The sequence below is a fragment of the Heteronotia binoei genome, unplaced genomic scaffold (genome assembly GCF_032191835.1).
Source record: "Heteronotia binoei isolate CCM8104 ecotype False Entrance Well unplaced genomic scaffold, APGP_CSIRO_Hbin_v1 ptg000122l, whole genome shotgun sequence".
Classification (NCBI taxonomy): domain Eukaryota; kingdom Metazoa; phylum Chordata; class Lepidosauria; order Squamata; family Gekkonidae; genus Heteronotia; species Heteronotia binoei.
This window is the reverse complement of record NW_026799994.1, coordinates 158,066-174,131: the sequence shown is the minus strand read 5'-3', so window position 1 is coordinate 174,131 and position 16,066 is coordinate 158,066. Positions and strand designations below refer to the sequence as shown.

The window sequence follows — 16,066 nt, the reverse complement described above, 5'->3', positions numbered from 1 at the left end:
AAGGCATATAGGTTTTGCTTCAGATTAGCTGAAGAACCTGTGCTGATGCCATTGTCTGCTTTCCAAAGACCATGTTCTGTAATAATCTGTCCCCTTCCCACAGGCCCCTCATCTCACTGTCGCCATTGTAAGTTAAAGCTGATATTTGTTATACACCAGCTTTTACCTCAGATCCTGACTTTGACGTTGCTGGAATCAGATTGCAGCATTTTCCAGTGATGAATGAACAAGTGCCGTGCAGTGTATGCATGTGTGTTTTGCTAATTAAATGTGTTGTTTCTGTATTCAAAGGAAAAAGAGAACAGCAGTACCCCCCCTCTGCCGTTTTAAATGCAAATCACTTCCTTGGAAGGTAGGTTGCCAGCCTCCAGGTGGCAGAGATAACAGCTCCTCTGGAGAAAATGGCTGCTTGGAAGGGTGGACTCTATGACATTGTACTATGCTGAGGCCCCTCCCCTCCCCAAACCTCACCCTCTCCCAGACCCACCCCCAAAGTTTCCATTACAGATCTGGCAACCCTATTGGAAGGCCACAGGCTAGAAGCTGCAGAACACGTTCATATAAGTTAATAAAGCAAAATTAAAGTCAGAGAAAGTAGAATAAGGGAACAATCTGTCACACTCTGTAAAGTGTTATGAATCAGCTTCCTAACATTTTAAAAGTGCAGAACATTTCAGCAATACTGAACAGAATCATACCCTCTTTCAATGGACTGAGGAAGATGCACCTCTTCTTCAGACTGCACTGTAATACATTCACTTCTTTTACAGCACTGATAGCTTTACAGCAAATCTTTTACAGCACTTCTGCTGCTGGGCATTTAAGCTCATGCAAAACCAAAATCTCTTTAGAAGCTGAACAGTGCCTATAGCATGAGAGGAACATACTCTTGTCTCTGCAAGTGATAAAGAGTAGTGCAAGCAAAAAGGTTTGTTTCCAAGAAAGCAACATCACAAGCCCATTTAATGTGAAAAAGAGAGTGTTCATAATAATTATAACAAAGTAAGAACCATATGCCCTTAGATAGAGCCAGGTGGGCAGCCATGTTGGTCTGATTGCCTGAAGTTCAAATCAAAACCTTTTTAATAAGCCATGGTGATTTTCAACTCCACATGTAGCACAGCCAAGCTGTTGCAGGATATGCTTGGATAGATGCCACAGAACAATGCAGTGTCTTCACTGATATACTGCATACAGGTGCCTTGGAAAGCAAAGTGCCTTCTTTATAGGCCTGAGTGCAAATCAGGGCACACTACACTGATACAACATTTTCTTTTTGTTTCCCTTCCGATTGATCTTGGTAGTCAATGACCACTAATGCTAGGGAAATCATTTAAGTGAAAACAATTGCAAGGAGAATTCTAGGACCATGGCTCACCGGCTCCCTAAACTGAAAAGAGAAGTGCAATGATATGTTTTGTCATTAAGCTGCAATCCAACAGATCTATGCGATTGTCAGGAATGATACATAAATGTGCCAAAAGCTTTAAAAGAACAGTACATTAGGGACCCTATGCAGGATCAAGTCCACAATGTTACCACTGTTCGTATGTGATATATAGACAGTACCAGGAGTATGCTATCCCCTCTCCCCTAATTTGCCCAGTCATCAATAACAGGGCTCCATCTCCCTAAGTAAATGACATCAATCAGCAGGGAGTTCTGTAAAATGCATAAAACAGTCATCTTCCAAACTCTACCCGAAGATAAATGATTCCAGACATTGGACTGCAGCCATTTTCCCACACATGCTATAATGTTTTGTCATCCATATTGGGCCATAATGTTGAGTGTGTGTGTGGGTTCCCTCCCCCCCCCCTTCTTCTTCCTAAGAGTTTACAGCTACAGCTTATGCTCCTGACTGCGGCACATTAAAATCAATGCCACAAAAACAGCATTGCTGCACAAACTGTAATGTAATTGCTTGATGCCAAACAACTTCTAGTGCAGTGCCCAGAGCAGCATCTCCTGCTTGCTGTTTTTACCTCTCTCTAGGAAGTCCCACACCATTAAGAATTAGGCAGCTGGCACTCCACCACTGAACACAGCATAATTTATGTTTTGTAGCTTTAGCTTGCTACTGTGAAAATGTAACATCAGCTACCATCATCAGGTTCAGAAGACTGGTGAACTCTGAATCTCAACGGTACCCCTGGACCAAATAAAATTTGGTACCCCTGGACAAATTCCTTCAAAAACATTTTCTTGATAGCAGCGATGGGAATAGTCTCAAGAAGGGCAGTAGGATGTTTTTTGTATAGCATGCCCCCTATTTACCTCAGGATAAGGGGAAAAATAACTCAGCCCCAAGATCTCTATATACTCTAGCTTGAAAGCACACATATTAGCATGCTATACCTATTTACAACACCACCGCAAATGGCATTCTTCTATACATGCACACCAGTCACACTTCTAATAATCAATATCAGTAAGATCAATTACAAAAACTATTTTTAATATTAGGGAAAGTGTTCGTCAAGTATGATAATCAAAACCACCCATACAATGTTGAATGCGGACAGTTCAAAAAGTTGTTTGCAAATAGTTTGAATACACAACTCCAAGATAAGCGTATTTGCAAGTCGAATGTGAACTCAAATGTTTTAAAGTGAGAGAGTACAAAGAAGATATGCACTGACTTCCTTTCTCTGGAAACCGAAGAGCGTTTCAAACAACATTAGTTATTGTACTAACAAACACATAATTACTAGAGGATGTAAACTTACTTTGTGTACAAATACATTCTAAGATTCTGCTGTCCCTTGAAACAAAACCTCTTCTTTATTTCATTTTCTGCTTTACTGAGAAGAACTGTTTAGAATCTGACAGATGGTTTCTCTCTGCCACTGAGCGTTCCCTCCGCCTCTTGGTTATCCTTGCCAGCTAATATTTCCACGATGCTGTCTGCAGGGTTGTGCTCTACATAATTTCTGGTCTGATCAATGCCCTGCCTGGTTTTCGGCTGGTCTCTAGTCCCGCCTCTTGCTCTTGGAGAAATGAAAACTCCCAGCTGGATCTTCTGTAAACCATCTCCTACCACTAGTAGCACAGCTCGGGTAAATCATGCAATTATGCCATGAAAGGACCTGCTACTCCACTTGAAACTTGAAAAACAATTACTCATCTTAATGAGGTGCACATGAAAGTCAACCATGTAGCCAAATCAATAATACTGAAAGGTAATGACAAGAGAGCTGTGACCTTCAAGCCTAAAGAGCTGCATCAATGTAATATGGCACTTTCCCACCCTAATGTGAACATATGGCAAAACACACTGTACATTTCATAGTTTGTTATCCTAAAAGACTCTTATACTCTCTGTGCAAAGAGTGATTGGTAGTTATTGTCCTGAAAAGGCACTCCCTTGCTCTGCTAACAGATGAATCTGAGGATTGCTTGCCATCCTACTTTTGCCTATTTATATTTGCATAATGTGTACAGTAAGCCACTGGAAATGGTTGAAACAGCCAGTGAGCTGCTTCTTGAAACTGTTCTGTAACTATCATGATGAATAACTCAGCCATTAATACACAAAAACAGAACCAAACTCACTGAGTCACACTGATCCATCTAGCCCAGCACTGTGTGCTCTAATTAGAAAAATGCTAACACTTGCTCCCTGGGATCTTTTATTGTTGGCAGTATGCAGAATCTAACATGGGTCTTTTATTCAGGTAAAGAACAGGCAGTACTACTAAACTATGGCTGACAAATGCAGATGGTCGCCGGCTCCAGGTAGGGAAGTTCCTGGAGATTGGGTAGGTTTGCCAACTGTGTTGGAAAACATCTGGAGACTTTGGGGGTAGATCCAGGAGAGGGTGGGGTTTGGGGAGGGGAGAGGGCCTCAGCAGAGTACAATGCCACAGAGTCTACCCTTCAAAGCAGCCATTTTCTCCAGGAGAACTGATCTTTTTTGTCCATAGATCAGTCAATATCCCAGGAGATCTCCAGCCACCATCTGGTGGTTGGCAACCCTAGCGGAGTCTAATCTGTAACATGTAAAGGAGAAGCCATATCTCAGTGATAGCACACATACTTTGCATGATGAAAGTTCCATGTTCAGTGCCTGGGATCTTGAGTTAAAGCAATGGTGAATCTCAAGCTTCTTGAAGCAGGGAACTACTTCTAAACTCTCTGTACTTTTTTGGCACCACTTGCAAAATTAACTCCACATTACTACTTTCTCAGCTCTTCAGTATAAAATGCATGACTCCAACATTAAGTTAACTTTAGTTAGCTGCTTTGAAGGTGGACACTATGGCATTGTACTATGCTGAGGCCTCTCCCCTCCTCAAACCACTCTCAGCTCCACCTCCCAAAGACCCCAGGTAGTTTCCAGCACAGACCTGGCAACTCTATGCCAACCGCATGAGGTGGTACTTACTATCACCACAGAGCCAAACTGAAAAAATCTGCCATCAGACCTTCCAGAATCTTCTCTCCCAGCCCCTCCTCTTTCTACTACTCATTCCTGCCTTTTGATCCTCTTGTGTGAGAACTGTTGGGTCTGGGACCCACTGAGTTAAAGAATTCCATGCATCAGGACAGAAAGGGAGAGGGGGAGACCTCTGCCTAAGACTTTGAAAAAGAGACTGTCAGTCACAACAAACAGCTCTACACTAGAGAGACATACAGTCTAACTCAATACAAGGCAGATTTATATTCCCCAAGAGTCTTCTGAGAGTGGAGGACTACAATTTCTGTAAAATAAAATATGCCAGGTCCATTTTTCTTACTTACCTTTATCACCATGCAAACATGACTGCTTTTACCATTTTCTGGATTCTTCCTTACATTAAAACTATAGGAAAATTAAGGTGGAAAACAGCCCTATGCAAGGATGTGTGCAGTACAGGCCAATATTTCACTATATAGGAACTCTTCTTGCATAACTTTCTTATATAACACTGAACCTATGACCAGCAGTTTTATAATTAATAAGGGGCAATAGGCAAACATCCATCCAGGGTATCCCCTTATGGGCAAGAGGAAACTGCTTTGTAAAGATAAAGCACTGACCTCAAAACAGGTTAATTCATTACTGTCAAGAGTGGATTGGGAGGGGTGTGTGTGCAGTTTCCAGAGAAAGCTTTGCTTAACTTATGAATCATTTATTTATTGCTTTTAGTACACAAAGTACTTCATAAACATATGGCTGTAATGCCGCCTTCCATCTTCCTTCTACCTAAACTTGCAACGGCCAGCATAAGCCACTGGAGTATGGCCCAGTGGGCGCTGGAGCTCTGCTAACTGCTTGCTGTCCTCCAGCCATTCATTCTTCTTGCAAAGCAGCTTCCAGGGCTTTTATTCTTGTTCATTTTTAGAATCTGCTAGTTTTGATAGCTTTTCTCTGATGTAGCTAATGTTGCCAGTGAGTGAAATAAAAAAATTCTGGGACTTGTGCAGGACCTGAGGGTACTTCTCTTTCAGTAGCTGTAGTAAGTTTGAAGAGTTTGTTTTATTTTACTCAGAAAGAGATTGTTTCATACAAATGCCTCTCCACATAAATATGAGGTAGAAGATTTGTGTGTATACTGACTCTTGCTGACTTATGCGGCTACATTTTAGAGAATTTCCCTTGACTTGTGACAGCCAGCCATCTTTTATTTTATTAATTGTGAGCCCGCTTCGGCGGGGGAGGGCGGGATATAAAAATAAAGTTATTATTATTATTATTATTATTATTATTATTATTTAGCCTCACAATTTCCTGTATATAGCAGAAGGGAAAGAGAACTAAGCAGGGCTGGCCCATTTTATTCCTCTTGATATCTAAGCAAATGATGCTTCCACCTTTCTCCCTTTTCCCCCCACAGCAAGGAAGTCACCTCCCAGGGAATAAGGAAGGGTAGAAGGAGCAGGTTCACTGCAGACTGCCCACTGGGACCTAGGGGTATGGTCTGAGGCCACTGCTTGCTGCAACAGACTCAGACACCATGGTTGGGTGGCAACAGGGCTAGTTTTGGGGCTAGAGTTACCAGCCTTCAGGTGGGACCTGGAGATCTCTGGCTTTTACAATTGATCTCCAACTGCCAGAGATCAGTTCCCCTGGAGAAAATGGCTGCTTTGAAGGGTGGATTCTATGACATTGTTCCATGCTGAGGTCTTTCTCTCAAACTCCTTCCTCTTCTGGATCCATCCACAAGGTCTCCAGGTATTTCCAATACAGACCTGGCAGCCCTATTTGGGGCCCTGCCATTTCTGCTGGTGGAAGTGTTTCCATCAGCAGAAAACATGGTTAGGGTCCTTCCCTAATATCTTGAATTCAGCATGAAGCCTATGTTGCAGTGGTAAAGGTGCAACGACTTTGATGGAGCTGTTAAGGATCTTTGTTGTTATTCCTCTTGATATCCCATATCAGATGCACACAGAGGGAAACCAGCATCAGAAGTCTTCCCATGAGCCAACAGCAAGCAGATCAAATATCCAAAAATCCTTTTTGCTTTCCAGGAGTCCTAGTAGAAAATAATATGTCTTTTGGAGCTTGCAGGTTGTACACTGAAAGAGCAGTGGGGTTCTGCGAAATGAATGCTCCATCAACTGCAAGCCACATCCCTCCTGCTGAGGCCCACATCCACCCTCCAGGTTTTTAAGTGCAGCAGCTATAATAGTTCTCCAAGGGGATGTGATGTCTAATCCACAGCAGCGATTTGATGACAAAGAAATAACTGCAAAGTACTATAAAAGGGTCTAGCCCCAGTTTTCGAAGCAAACCAAAAACATTTTATCAGCTTTTCTGGTGACCTTATTGATTTTTCCAAATAAAACTGCAGGTCCCTAATAAAGAAAAAAGACAGGATTTAATGGTACAGTGAAGTAACTTGAAGTTATGCTCCCCTCCTGTGATACTCCTCCTTGGGAAACAGACATTTTAAAACTTCAGCTTTGTAAGCTGCTCACACTGGAAATATCTGCAAGGTTAGTCACATGGAAGGCACTGCACTTATTTACTGGGCTTCTGGGACACCACCAATTCAGACAGCAGGTGGGGAATTGCCTGTTCCCCATGTAACACCCCCCCCCCCTTTATGTGGAAAACTAGCATGTTAGGGAGAAGAGCTCTACACTTTCTTTTTCATGTGGGGAACCATTCATGCACTGGACATCTGCACTGGCTGCTAGTTGTTTCCAAGTTCAAAGCAAAGTGATGGTTATGAACTTCATGGCCTGGGCTCCACATATTTGAAGGGCCATCTCCTTCTATATGTTCCTGTACACCAAACTATAGAGATCAGCTTCCCTGGAGAAAATGTGTGTTTTGGGAGAATGACTCTACGGCATGTACCCCACTGAGGTCCCTGTCCTCCCCAGACTCTCTCCAAATCTCCAGGAGTTTCCCAACCAGATCTGGCAACCCCACCCTTCCACCCCCTGCCAGAGGCTGGGGGGAGGGCTGGAAACCCTTAGAGTGGCATTCCCAGCACTGGTCAGAGCCACGCTGGTTCCCTGAAGGGAACCCTTGTTGGAGATCTTTAGGAAACACTGCAAGTCCTGTTGGATTGTCAGGAGTTTGAGGAATAATAGGAATATTTTTGGGGAGGGAGATATCTGGGCTTTCTTATTTCATTTTGGTTTTCATGTGTAATGTTTTAATTATTGCTGTAAGCTGCCTTGAGCAAACACAAATGGTGGGGCAAATATTTTAATAAAATCAACAAATAGGAAACTGCAGTCATCTCTGACTCCCCTGTTCAGAGAAAAATGCACATACATGCAGCAAAAGAGATGCATTTGTAGTTTTTGAACATGTAATTGTCTGGGAGAGGGCCTACCCCATTGCCAGAGCCATTCCTGGACTTACCCAGGAACTCCAGGATGCCCACTTGGGAACCCACAGTACTGGCAACACAGAAGCCTACCAGGACAGCAACAACAAGGAGAACTGCTGCAATAGCAGTAACCCACTATGGGCCTTTTAAGGCCCCAAATCAACCATACCTACCAGCTGCCAAGCCAGCCAGGACAACAGCAGCAAGGAGGAGGAATGTTGCAACAGCAGTAATGTAGGGGCCTTTTGAGCTCCCTGTTCCAATCATACCCATAGCTGCTGGCAGTTTAGGCAGGGCAATGGGAGGGGTAAAGAGGCTGCAGGTGCAGCCCAAGATTCCTATCAGGTCTCATGAGACTGCTAGTTCTTCTGAGACTTCAGGGGAATTGATTGACCACATGCAGCCTGCTGCAACAGCTTTATAAGGAGCTTAGAAGCAGGCCATGGAGGAGGTGGCTGGCTGGCTGTTCTCTCCAGGCTGATGCAGTGGCGAGAAGGAGGAGCCAGGTGCTGCAAACTCCTTCCTACTTCCAGTTCTGAGGCTCTGCAAGCTAAAGCCAGACAGAAAAGGGTGCGATGGATAAGGGAGCTACTGAGGAGGGCAGGGACATGATGGCCCCTGAACCCCACAGTACTACTTTTCACTGCATGTGTACTGTCTTAAATCTGTACTGACCAGCATAGTGTGCTAGAATCACATTAGCAGGAGTTTATCCCGCAAGTTATGTTTCATGGTTGAAAGTGTCTGCTACTAATAGGCTCCAGATTGGGAAATACGTGCAGATTTTGGGGGTAGAACCTAGGGAGGATGGGGTTTGGGGAGGGGAAGGACTTCAATGGGGTATAATGCCACGGAGTCTACTTTCCAAAGTGGCCATTTTCTCCAGATGAACTGATCACTATCACTTGGAAATCAGCTGTAATCCCATGTATCACCTGGAGGTTGACAACCCAAGCTTCAAGTCTGCTCACTCCTCAAAACTCGAAAGTGGCCAAAATATTGACTGAAAGTAAGCAACTCGTTTAGCACACAATGGACGCTTGCCATGCTCTAGGTGGGTCTGGTGACCTCCCAGAATTACAACTTTCCCCAGAGAAAATGGCTGCTTCGGAGGGTGGATTCCGTGGAGTTATACTCTGCAGAAGTTCCTCTGCTCCCCTAAATCCACCCTGCCCAGGGTCTACAAATCTTCAGGTATTTCCCAGCCCAGAGTTGGCATGATGAGGACCTCCCCAAATATATCATTTTTGCTAATTTGGTACAATATAAGATTAAGGATTCGTTCTCATCTGCTTTTGTTTCCTCCAATAGCAGGAATATATTCAACAGCAGAAAACAGACAAAAAAGATTATCTACGTTTTATTTAAGAAACACAATAATTGCAGTTTTCAGTAAGTATTTGCAACTATATTGGAATGCTAGTTTGAAAAATTATTGCAGGTTCACACAAATCTGTCTACAGTTTCACATGTTGCCCACTAGAGGCCACATAGAGCTTACATTGTTTTTCAACCAAATCTTCAGAACCAAAGTTCCACAAAGGAACAATTATGCTTTTAGAAATTAAAGCAAAGACTCCAAAGTAATTGATAAAAGCAATCAAGCTGTTTATGAGGCAGCTGGGTTATCTGTCCTGCAGCAAAATCCCATCTTTTAAAGAAATGAGCATGAGGTAACTAACCAAAGCATTTTATTCTGAGCTCTATACAATGGAATGTTCCATCACACATTCCTTAGATATTAAACAACTATTCATATAATCTCACTGTGCACTATGAATGTAACTTCATAGCATGGCAAACTGGAACCTAAAGAACAAGAAGTTGGAGTGTGAAGAACATACCGTTGTGTGGTCAAGGCAAAGGCAGAAGGGAAGGCTCTTCTAGTATTTATTTATTTATGCCATAAACAAGATTTTTATTGAATATAAAGAACAGAATACATATAAGAACCCTAAACATAACATAAACCACATAAAAATGGATAAAACCTATTAATACATCCATCAAAATTATCTCCAAATTTAAAAGTAAATACCATTAGACCTCATATTATATAAAGTACCATCACAACATTAGCACAAATCACCATTTGCATTAGGTAAATAATAAAAAAAATCAAAAGTAATTGAAATAATAAAAGGTGATAGTATTTATACCAGGAAAGGCCAATCTACATGCCTTATATACTACCCATTAGTTGCAGGGGCTAATGTTGAACACTCCAGCCTGCTATTGTGTCTGAACAGGGCTCTAGGACCTGACCACACACAATATTTTGTAATCAGTGCCTGGTCTCCTTGATAGACATTGGTTGAGCTGCTATGACATCATAGAATATGCTTAAATGAGAACCTTACGGACAAGTTACACAGAGCAGGGGAAAGAGCTATGTGTGTTGCTGAAAAGGGGACCAGAGGGGGAAGGAGGATGGAATTTCAAACATAGTTCCAAGCTTCCTTTTGTTGGAATTATTAGGAGAAAGACTGAGCTGAGTTCCATTTGTGGAAATGCCTTACCATATCCATATTGATGAAAAGAACTCCTTGTCAGATACAGATTTAATAGACTACAAAACATTAATTACCCAGCATACTAAAAGGATATTCCATATTAAATTAGCTCAATCTTTCATCAGATGTATGACTGATACAAGAGCTCAAGAAACACAAGGTCCTCAGATTAATGATGCTCAAAGCTAGCAGGAGAAGAAATCTGGGAACATGTGTGTATCAGCTGAGCTTCCATTCCTTCTCTCTTGCAGGCACGCAGCCTGGGCGTGAGCCTTTGAGAGCTGAAAGACTCCAACTGTGAGGCAAGCAATGAGAAAGCAAGCAGCTAAGGAGAAGAATGTATTTTCTCACCATTAATGGTTGGAAGGCAGCAAAGGAGGCAAGGAATGGTATACATAGTCCTGTCTGCAATGCAAGCATTGTGGATACCTAGCAGCAGGGCTTTCTTTCTTTCTGTAGCAGGAACACAGTTCCGGCTGGCCTGGCATTGGGGTGTGTGGCCTAATTGCAAATGAGTCCCTGCTAGCTTTTTTATACAAAAAGGCCCTGCACAAAACAATGATGACATTAGGGGGTGTGGCCTAATATGCAAATGTGTTCCTGCTGGGCTTTTTCTACAAAACAAGCCCTGCCTAGCAGGCCCAATGGTGTCAGCAGTACAGCACTGACTGGGTTTCTTCTTACCTTCCCTGATGCCTCCTGTATGATTACCAGGGATGTCTTGTTCCTGTTTTTGTCCCACCAACTGTAGTGACCAGTGATAGTTACCACCTCACTATTCATCACTGCTACTTGTTTACTTATCCCTCTACCTTTTTTACACAGTCGACTGAGCTGAAGCTTCCTAGATGATGAATGTTATCCAACCAGGCCATCATAACCCAAAAGATCAATACAAAAGGCAAGTAGAATAAAAATTCTAGCTAAGTGCAGTAAACCATATATATGTATGTGTGTTAAGTGCTGTCACATCACTTTCCACTTACAGTGACCCCTATGAATTAGTGACCTCCAAAACATTCTATTGTTAACAGACTTGAAGGGCTTCCTTTACTGTATGAAAACTCAGAACAGTTCTAGTAAAAGGGAAGCTTATGCTTTCAGTATGGGTGTTGATGTCAATAAGCAGTTTTAAAGACACATCTGCAGAAGAGGGCAGGATTCTCAACATTCTAGCTTTCATAGTTGTACAACAAATCTAGTAAAATTTATTCCTTCAATCTGGAGGCAAAGAAATCAGGTTATATTTAAACTAATTAGGCTTATAACATTTCAAATAACATTTATTCCTTCAAAATGCATCTCATGCTTCTGAGGAGTTGTCTCATCTATTGGAAAGCACGGGGTTAACAACACTGGGTCTTTCTAATAATGCCAGATGGGATACTGCACTGGTGTGAGGAGACACATCACACTTTCCATGGTGCCAAGAAAATGAACTGCCGCTTAATGCAAAGATCTGTTACTCTAAAAGCACTGCAGAAAATATACATTTACTTGCTGCACCACTGTCACTGCTCTGATCACACATATTTTGTGCCCTTCTCCAACTCACAATATACTATGAAGTTGGTACTTGGCATGAAACAAGTAATTTTAAAAGGTTTTCAAAAAATACCACCATACTGGCAAATGTGGAATGAGCTATGAATCTTTGACTGTGAAATATACATAACATGGGTTGCTTCCTCATGGGGACAATTCCCCATTTTGGTTTCACAGCTGCTGTGAATGCAAAGGCATTTGTAATGCAAGGAAATTCTCAGTGGCAATACAGCCTCCTCATAAGACAATACCCCATATGGCTCCCAATGTTGATGAGGAAGTGCAGAAATATACTCCTTCCCTTCTTCCCAAGCCTGCCTTTTTGTACCTTTTTCTTTTTTTTAAGGCAAGACAAAGTAAGCTTGGGAAACTGTAGAGTAGATATGAGAAAAATCCAGACAGGGAATGACTGGATAACTAAGCTCTCATGGTAGTTTGAGGACCATGGAACAAAATCTCCATGTGGGAACAACCATTTGATCATAAAAGTCAAATTTTCAATTTATAAAATTATTTACATACTCAGAGATAAAACTTCTTTTTAGATGAAAAAGGAATCTAATAGTTGTTGTCATCTTCAGATGAGATGCACCAACAACTAAATATATTGACTAACATTGTACTGCTATACGTATATGTCTTAGGGGCTTACTTCTGAGCAAACATGAGTCAGCTCAGGCTGCAAAGAGGCTAGTTTTTCAACATCTCATTAATTATCTTCCGCTTCTTTGAAACATGTCTCAAATTTTGAGTTTGGGTCAGGAGAATGAACACACAGGTGTTCAAGTACTGTGTAATTCAATTAAAAATCTTTAAAGGAAGCTTTTTGTTGTTGTTGCCACAGAAGTTACACTTAACAGGCTTATAGTAATTAGGCAGCTTGGAAATTTGCTTTGCACTTTAGAAGTCCACTGCCAGAAATGTAGTGAGAGACAGGCACTGCCATCCTTGTGTGTCCCACAGCTGTTGTGACTTTTTCCATGGGGGGGGGGAGAGCTGCCCCCAAGCATTTCAGAGGCATGCAAGCAGACAAGAAGTGTTCATTAGTATCAGCTATGAATTTTCAGTTATTGGAAGCAGATGGTTAATCCACATGCTGAGTCTTAAACCAAACCCACTGAAGACTAATAAAACATCCAAAGACACAAATACTCTGTGGCCTTGATCAAACCTGCATGTGTTTGCAGCCTGGGCTAAATACTTGGACGACAACAAATCAGCTGTTCTGTGGTAGGAGGAAGAGGGACAACAATGTCATCCTAAGCAAAGTTACACCCTTCTGAACCTACTGATTTCAATAGACTTAGCAGGGTATCAGTGTGCTCAGGATGGCATTGTAAGTCTAGCACCTTACACCTTGTTCCAAACAGCTGATCAGTGGTATTTAGCAAATCTAGCAGGGGCTACGAATATGCAGCCCCAGCTGTTGTGATAAAGCTGTGGAGTTGCTTGCATAGTAGTTGTGTGGGATTCCACATCTTACAGAAGGAATTTGTGTTCAGCATTAAATGTGATAAAGCCACCCCAGTTTGTACTTCCAAGTTCTCAACACAAACACGGTCAGCATCTAATGTTCACCTCCAATCCAGTGAGTATTACAATTTAAAAATGATCTGGATCAGACTGTATTTTTCATTTTTCATTTATTAATAAACAAGAAGGTAAAGATGTCTGATTCTTCCATTCCTCACAACAATAACCCTGTCAGGAGTATTATCTGAGAGAGAGAGAAACTGGCTCAAGGTAGGAGTGCCAGGTCTTCTGCTTCAGCAGCAGAACTCCCACAACTGGTCATTCCTGCTGCCACTCAGCTGGGTGGTGGGAGAAAAATGGAGGATTATCTGCCTTGTTGGTGACATGATCGCATCACTTCCAGCATTACCAGAAGTGCCATTATCATGTTGGCAGTGATGCTGTAGCATACGGTCACCTCCAGGTTAGGCTACTGTAACTCAATCTATGCTGGCCTACCCTTGAGACTGACCAGGACGCTCCAACTGGTCCAGAATGTGGCAGTGCAAGTCCTGACAGGACCACCACAGATGGCACATATACAACCTCTGCTGTACCAGCTACACTGACTCCCACTGGAGCACCGAGTCAAGTTCAAGGTTTTGGTATTGACTTACAAGGCTTTGAGTGGCCAGGGCCCAATGTGCCTATGGGACTGTCTCCTCTGTTGTGACCCAGGGAGAATGTTACACTCCTTAGGCAGATATTTGTTGGTGATCCCATGCCCTAAAGACATCTGGCTCTCCTCGACCAGGACCTGAGTCTTCTTGGTCCCAGCCTGGTGGAACTCTCTGCCAAATTCCATCAGAGCCTTCTGGAACCTTACACAATTCCACAGGGTCTGTAATGCAGGGATGTTCCACCAGGCTTCCAATTGAGGACAGTGATGGTTACCATCTTAGCAGGCACCCTTCTCTGCTCTCTAGATGCATTTTTGCCACCTCCCCCTGCCTGCAAAGTAGTCAGCAGTCTGAATTGGGATTAATTACCAACAGATTTTAAAATATTTTAAAGTATTATTTTGTTTGTACGTTTTTTTTCTGGATTTGTACACTACTCAGAGCCCTGCGATAGCAGGGATTGGGTGATTCAACAACAACAACATGGTTAAAACCATAGACTTTGGGCTCAGTGCTAGCACAATATTAGGGCTAGTTACTCTATCACGACAGCCCAAGTCAAGATATTACTTGGCATTTTCATTGTCCCCTAACACCAAAATTTACCAACTCACTTTAGAGAAGAGCAACTGGAAAATGCCTTATATATGTAAACATCTTTATCAGTATCTCAGGAAAAAAGTGAAGTAGGTTTACATAGGCTTGCTTCCAAGATTCACAATTTTTCTCTCATTCCCTCTTTTAACACTAAAAGCTGGAAATAATGTAAAAGTTCCTACAATTCTGCAGAAACCAACCACAATATTATTAAGGAAATGGGACTTTGGCTGAAGAACTAGCCCTTTCAGAGCTTCCAAGCAATGCTAGGGTGGCCCCACTTGAGCCAGGATTATTCACAGTGGTGTGATTTTACACCTGCATCCACTTAACATGTTGAAACATTGTCCTATTGCAGCGACTGACATTTCTTAATACACCGGACCAACTGTAGTTATCCTTTCCTGGAACTTAACTTCCTTTGAATTCGTGCCATCTTGTGCCTTATGCCGTTGCAACATAATTCAGCGTTGTATATACAGTGTTTCCAATCCGATAATGCCTAGGGGCCCATTTAAGGCACTCTGATTGTTTTTATGGAGCTCTCTGGTAAGGACTTTGAGCTTATGTCTTTAAGTCAACATTGTAAATGTTTTCTGTGCTTTTTATACATCAGAGGCATCATTATTTCAAACCTCATTTAAACAAGTCTCTTGCTCTGTGATCAAAGGGGGAGGGTCATGTAACCATTTGTGAGGCAGAAAAGTCATCTCAAAACTTCTGCTACCTAGCATTTTGCTTTTAATTTCCTTTATATGATACCTTAGAATGAAACTTTTGCTGTGCTCTTCTTTTCTCTTCAATTTATCAGTACTGTTTGTCTTCTAGAGTGTCATCTACTTCACATTGAAAAATATTACAGACCCAAAGAACATGAGACTGTCCCTGTGCAGCAGCCAGGCTATTGTCAGGGGCAGGATACAGGGATCATATCATCCTGTGCTCAGCTTCCATCTATGTCCAGGCAGAATTCAAAGCATTGGCTCTGAACTGAAATGACATGGGGCCAGGATACACAAAGGACCACCCTCTCCCATACTGTCCAGCCCACCAGCTAAGCTCTTCCACATCAACCTCCGAGGTGAAGCGGGGGCCACCAGACATAGGGCTTTTTCAGTGGTGGCCCCTCACCTGTTGAATACTCTTCTTCACCGAGGCTCATCCAGTGCCCACCCTAGTCTCTTTTAGGCACTAGGCCAAGAATATTTGTTTTTACCCAGTCTTTTAAGGGGTTGATCTTTTAAAATCATTCTATACTTTCCTTCTAGTCTGAGACCTGTTGTTGACTTGTTCAGTCTTTTATGCTGCTTTTACGTTTTGGTGGTTTTTTAAAAAAAATTATGAGTTTTTAATCATTATTGATAAAAACTTTTATGATGTATTACATTTTTATTAAGTTTTATAATGTTTTACAGAAACAGGCCCAGGCGTGTGATCTGGGAAAACCCACATATTATCTTGGATACTGGTGGGTTTCTCCAATGGACTCAATAGAACCCTCTAAAGT

The 16,066-nt window shown here is 42.2% G+C and overlaps 1 protein-coding gene across 4 annotated transcripts in view; it reads right to left on the bottom strand.

Moving 5' to 3' along the window:
- LOC132590524 (stAR-related lipid transfer protein 13-like) overlaps positions 1 to 16,066 on the bottom strand; it is a 207,256-nt gene that overhangs the window by 95,937 nt on the left and 95,253 nt on the right. The window contains exon 1 of one of the 4 annotated variants that reach the window (XM_060263436.1): positions 2,730 to 2,939. The exons of the other annotated variants lie outside the window; for them this stretch is intronic. The gene's annotated coding sequence lies outside the window, so the exon portion shown is untranslated. Of the gene's footprint in view, positions 1 to 2,729; positions 2,940 to 16,066 lie in introns of those variants that run through there. 4 annotated transcript variants of the gene reach the window in all.